This window comes from Bison bison, unplaced genomic scaffold (assembly GCF_000754665.1).
Source record: "Bison bison bison isolate TAMUID 2011002044 unplaced genomic scaffold, Bison_UMD1.0 scf7180017864317, whole genome shotgun sequence".
NCBI classification, from domain to species: domain Eukaryota; kingdom Metazoa; phylum Chordata; class Mammalia; order Artiodactyla; family Bovidae; genus Bison; species Bison bison.
In genome coordinates this window covers 4,776,178-4,782,732 of record NW_011494889.1, presented here as the reverse complement: position 1 = coordinate 4,782,732, position 6,555 = coordinate 4,776,178, and positions in this window count along the sequence as shown.

The window sequence follows — 6,555 nt, the reverse complement described above, 5'->3', positions numbered from 1 at the left end:
TTAATAGAAAATTTAGAAATGGTGGCATGATACATATAACATAAAATTACCATTTTGAACATTTTAAAGCATGTAATTTAGTGGTTTTTAGTACATTCACAATGTTACACAAACATCACCGCTGTCTGGCCCTGGAACATTTTCAGCACCGCAAAAGGAACCCACGCCCGTGAGCAGTCATTTCCCACTACCCACTCCCCCTGGTCCCTGGCAGCCACCAGTCTGCACCCCGTGTATGTGGTTTGCCTTTTCTGGAGAGTTCATATTGGGAGAGTTCATATAAATGGTATCATACAATATGTGGCTTCTGGTATCTGGCTTCTTTTACTTATCCTAGTGTTTTCAAGTTTCATCTATACAGTAGCAGGAATCGATACTTCATTCCTTTTCATGGCTGAATATTTCCTTGTAAGGATATAGCCATTTTACTTATCCAAGTTTTGGCTATTGTGACTAGTGATGTATCACCATTTTGTACAGGTATTTGAACACTTGTTCTCAATTCTTTTGAGTGGAAATGTTCAGTCATTTGACAATTTTATGTTTAACTTACCAAGGAACCACCAAACTGTTTAGGGTGCCACATTTTACTATGTAAATGTTTCTTCAGAGAATCATTAAAATAACATATTCAAGAGGCTTCCTGCATCAGTGGAAATGAGGTGGGCAACCCAGGTCCCACTGTAATATTAATAATTGCTGTTGTTAGTTTAGAATCATGCTTCTGGTTATAAAGTACATTATGATTTTTCACATGCTTTGATGATCATTATTTATTTGAGCTCGACAACACTGCAAAATGGGAAGCAAAGCTAGTCACGTACTCATGCCATGCATGTGTGAGCTCAGGTGCTCAGTTGTGTCTGACTCTTCTTGTGACCCCATGGACTGTAGCCCACCAGGCTCCTCTGTCCATGGAATTCTCCAGGGAAAAATACTGGAGCAGGTTGCCATTTCCTTTTCTAGGGGATCTTCCTGGACCAGAGATCAAACCCATGTCTCTTGCGTCTCCTGCATTGGCAGGTGGGTTCTTCACCACTAGCACCACTTGGGATGCCCCGCTCATGCCATAGCTTCTTAAAAAACTTAAAGTACAATTTGGATCACCTTTACTACTCTTCAGATCACTAATTTGGGAATCACTAACGTTTTAAACCTTCCTCTTTATAAATGTGCAAAACTGAGATCCAGAGAGGTAAATTGGCCAGCTGGCCATGGCTATGGGTAGCTGATTATAAACTTTCTAGGCACCAAACAACCATACATTTTACTGTAACACAGTCTTGTTAGGAAGCTGTGACTAGAGAGGAATTTCATGTATATTTCCTTTGCTGCTGCTAAGTTGCTTCAGTCGTGTCCGACTCTTAGAAACCCCATGGACTGCAGCCTACCAGGCTCCTCCATCCATGGGATTTTCCAGGCAAGAGAACTGGAGTGGGGTGCCACTGCCTTCTCCAATATTTCCTTTAGGAAGATACAATTTTTTTAGTGTAATGAGAAGGTAGAGGGAGACACTGGTTATACTCAGGCAGGTCTTGTTGCAGTTTGGCTCCCCTAGCAGCTGACGTGAGCCAAGGACTGAGAGCAGGCGGCTCCTGTGCACCGTGGAGGGGATTCCGCTACGGAGGGTGGGGATGTGGGGAAGACAGGGTTGAGGGCAGGGGCAAGGGAGGCAGCAGGTCGAGGTGCATCATCAGGCCTCTCACATGGAGGCCTGCACAGGAGGCAAGGAGTGTCAACCGAACCACTCCCCAGCCCACCCCAAACTCACACTCCCAGATCCTATTCTAGTTCTTCATTGCTAAATGTGAACTGTCAGGCAAGAATCATCGGCCACTTCAGAACAGGTATAAAAAAGAAAAGGATGGGCAGATGAAGAAAAAGATGACCAGGGACTGGGGAGCCTGGTGGGCTGCCGTCTATGGGGTCACATAGAGTCGGAGACGACTGAAGTGACTTAGCAGCAGCAGCAGAGAAAACTTGAGAGGATTCAGAGTAGAACACTTTTTAAAACAATTAGTTTTTCCAGAGAGATCTGAGATGATATTAAATTTATCAAAACATTAGTAGATCAGCTGTGAGAAAGGAACAAATAGAGGTGAACACTTTGGGGAAATTTTTTAAAATATGCCATTCATCTCACACACACACACACACACACACACACACACTTCTGTTAACTGTGTGTGGTGACGGATGTTAACTAGGCTCACTGTGGTGAGCATTTCATAACATATACTCTTAACAAAGAGACAACAGGCCCCAGATAGAGTCACTTGTGTTAAGTCCACATTCCCAAACAGAGACTTAATACCTAATTACAGTGTGTCCAGAATTGTAATCTTAACCTGCCAGTCTGGAATTTCCTGGTCGGCACTAGTGAGATCATCTGCCAGCTAGACCCCTGCCATCCCCCAAAGGCAGGTGATCTTCCCTGAAACAATCTACTCTTTTAACTTCCTTGTCCTGCCTCGTTCTTCCATTTTGTACAGCAATTCAGAGCTCCTTTCTATCTGCAAGATAGGATGCTGCCTGATTCATAAATCATTGAATAAAGCCAATTAGATCTTTACATTTACTTTAGCTGAATTTGTTTGAATACAAGTAGAGAACAATAGAGAACAGACATGGCGGGACGGGGGTTGGGGGGTTGGGGGGTAGGGAGGAAGGAGAGTGTGGGATGTATGGAGAGAGTCACATGGAAACTTACATTACTATATGCAAAATAGATAGCCAATGGGAGTTTGCTGTATGACTCAGGGAACTCAAACAGGGGCTCTGTAACAACCTAGAGGGCTGGGATGGGGAGGGAGATGGGAGGGAGGTTCAAAAGGGAGGGGATATATGTATACCTATGGCTGATTCATGTTGAGGTTTGACAGAAAACAACAAAATTCTGTAAAGCAATTAACCTTCAATTAAAAAATAAATTTTTAAAAAGATAAAAAATTTAAAAAATACAAATATCAAATCATTCATTATGTTGTACATCTGAAACTAATATATGTCAATTAGATCTAAATTTTTTAAAATGTGATTGCCAAAAAATAAAGTGTTGGAAGGCTGAGAGATAAATTAGAATATGGATGGGTGGAGAGACAAAGAGAAGGCACAAGAAAATAGTTTAGAAAAAATAACAATATGAGAGATCTAACAGAAGTCTCAAAAAAGCAAAGCTAAAAAAACTGTAAAAATCCTAAGAGACCATCTACCTTAATCTCTGGCTGTCATCTGCCATCTCCCACTTCCACCTTCTTTGAAGACACCACCCTGTGGTCCACACTCCCTCATGACCTTGTTCTCTCATACTATATTGCTAACTTCAAGATCTATGTTGGCGAACCAGAAGATACACCATAGCCACATACTTCCTTATCCTCTTTAGATGGATATATAGTAATTTGAAATAAAGATATTTCCCAGTCTCCCTTGTGGCAAGGTGTGGTCATGGCCACAGAATATAAGCAGAAGTGCTGTGGGCAAGTTCAAGAGAAGAAAGTGCATCCATTTCTCATCCTCCTTTTATGCCAGATGGAGTGTTGGCTTGACGACTAGAGCCTGGCAGCCAATTTGGACCATGAGGTGAAAGCTACCTACTGAGGACATCGAACAAGAAGAGAGAAGCCTGACCCCTGATACCTATCATGGTATAGGTCAAGCTATCATGACCTCCATGAGCTGCTTGTTTGTGAGAGAACAATAGCCATCTTGTTTAAATCCCTGCTATTTTTGTTATATACAGTTTATCCTGATCCTATTCTCAGGAGGTTTCAAAGGTGTCCCTCAGGTCACACAGTAAGTAACTGGCAGAGCCAAAATTTGAATGCTGATCATTCTATTCCAGAGCCCATACAGAAACTCAGGAAAGTGGGCTTTACCCTATCTCGAGGCCTTACAGAGGAGACACAGAACAAGGGACTGCAGTAATGAGCTCTCGGTGGAGGGAGGGCAACAAGAAGCCAAGTGAGCATGTGATGGAGAAAGAAGAAAAAGCAAGAGGCGCATACAGCACAGAGAGAGCAGACAAGCTTCACCGCACACTTGGCAGCCTCATTTCCATGTTGCTGCGGGACAGGAGTGAGGGAAAGCTGGCACTTGGGTTGAACCATGATTGGTTGGTTCGATAAGGTGGGGGACAGAGGTGTTTGCATACCACTTCTCTGTTCTTCTCAGCATGTCTGGATTATCTTTTTTCATCTCCTCCACTTAGGTGTTGGGTTCCCCCGTCTCCCAGCTACTCAGGGACCAAGCTTCCCCACACAGAGTCTCCTCAGGCATCTCTGTTTTCTCTCCAAGGGCTCTCGCCCTTTTGCCTTCTGACATTTGCTTCTTCCCAGTCTTCAATAGGCTTCCCTATGGACTCAGTTGGTAAAGAATCTGTCTGCAATGCAGGAGACCCGGGTTCGATCCCAGGGTCGGGAAGATCCCCGAAGGAAATGGCAACTCACTCCAGTATTCTTGCCTGGAGAATTCCATGGACAGAGGAGCTAGGCAGGCTACAGTCCATGGGACTGCAGAGTCGGACACGACTGTGCAACTAACTTTCACTTTTCACATTAATCTTAACATCTAACCAGGGCACCGCTCACCTCTCCTTCCCTCATTGTTCACTTCCACTTTCTGCTGCTGCGGCTGCCAAGTCAATTCAGTCGTGTCCGACTCTGTGACCCCATAGACGGCAGCCTACCAGGCTCCTCTGTCCATGGGATTTTCCAGACAAGAGTATCCACCTTCTGCTTTAGCCTCTAAATGTGGCTTCTCTCCCAACATCCAGGTCAGGGCTTTGACAAAGGCCTTCTAAGCCTAACAAGTCAAAGCACTTGTCATACCTCCTCTTCAGAAGCCCCACCCTGAAACTACTCTTTCAAAGATAAACATCGCCCTACTTGCCAAACTGAATGATTTTCCCCAGTTTTTCTTCCCTTGTAATCTCCAGGGAGCTTTTACTCTCACAGACCAGTCCTCGTCGTCTTAAAATTCTGCCTACTTTTGGCTTTCACAGCAGCGATGGCACCTGAGTCCCGAGACAAGCCAGATTGAACTGCCACCCCTGGGTCAAGTGAGTCTGCCCTCTCGGCTTCCACATCTATCTCCCAGCCCAGGCGGGAAAGGAAGCTATGTCACAACACCAAAATACACAGTTCTTTCATCTCCTCATGATACGTAGCCAGCTTTGTGACTCTCGCAGCACTTCTGGGACAGCAGACAGCACTTCCGGTTTGAGCAGCAGTCTCAAACTGTTTTCTCAGGAGTCTGACAGCCATGCTTCCCACTCCCAGTGACTTGCTCTGTGAAGCCTCCAGGGGCTCAAGTCCTGGTAGGAGGGTGAGCTTCTCTTCGCAGCCTGTGAATGATGTAGAGGAAAAAAAAAACAGAAGGGACTCTCTGGTGGTCCAGCGGTTAAGACTTTGCCTCCCAATGCAGGAGGTGTGGGCTCCACCCCTGGTCGGGGAGCTAAGATCCTAACAGTCCTCCAGGCCAAAACACAAAAGAGAAGCAGCATTGTAACAAATTCAATAGAAACTTTCAAAATGACCCATCCTGGAAAAAAAAGGAAGAAAAAGGAAAAACCAATCTGCACCCCCACCTCGCCCCACGCAGTGCCCAGAGATATGACCACAGAAGGAAGGGAGAACAGGTTCCTGAGCTCCCCACCCCGACCCCCGCCCCGCCCCACCCCCTGCAGCCACTGCTGAGAACCAGCACTGCGCGTTCCTCCGGTGTTTTGGCAACCTTGCAGTGTTTCTGATGACAGCCGGCTGGCACCTGCCCAGCTGTCAGCCGGCATGCCTCTGCTTAGGAAACCTAGCTCAAGAAAACGATGCTCTACAAATAATAAATGCTGGAGAGGGTGTGGAGAAAAGGGAACCCTCTTACACTGTTGGTGGGAATGCAAACTAGTACAGCCACTATGGAGAACAGTGTGGAGATTCCTTAAAAAACTGGAAATAGAACTGCCTTATGATCCAGCAATCCCACTGCTGGGCATACACACTGAGGAAACCAGAAGGGAAAGAGACACGTGTACCCCAAGGTTCATCGCAGCACTGTTTATAATAGCCAGGACATGGAAGCAACCTGGATGTCCATCAGCAGATGAATGGATAAGAAAGCTATGGTACATATACACAATGGAGTATTACTCAGCCATTAAAAAGAATACATTTGAATCAGTTCTAATGAGGTGGATGAAACTGGAGCCTATTATACAGAGTGAAGTAAGCCAGAAGGAAAAACACCAATACAGTATACTAACGCATATATATGGAATTTAGAAAGATGGTAACGATAACCCTGTATACGAGACAGCAAAAGAGACACTGATGTATAGAACAGTCTTATGGACTCTGTGGGAGAGGGAGAGGGTGGGAAGATTTGGGAGAATGGCATTGAAACATGTGAAATGTCATGTATGAAACGAGATGCCAGTCCAGGTTCAATGCACGATGCTGGATGCTTGGGGCTGGTGCACTGGGACGACCCAGAGGGATGGTATGGGGAGGGAGGAGGGAGGAGGGTTCAGGATGGTGAACACATGTATCCCTGTGGTGGATT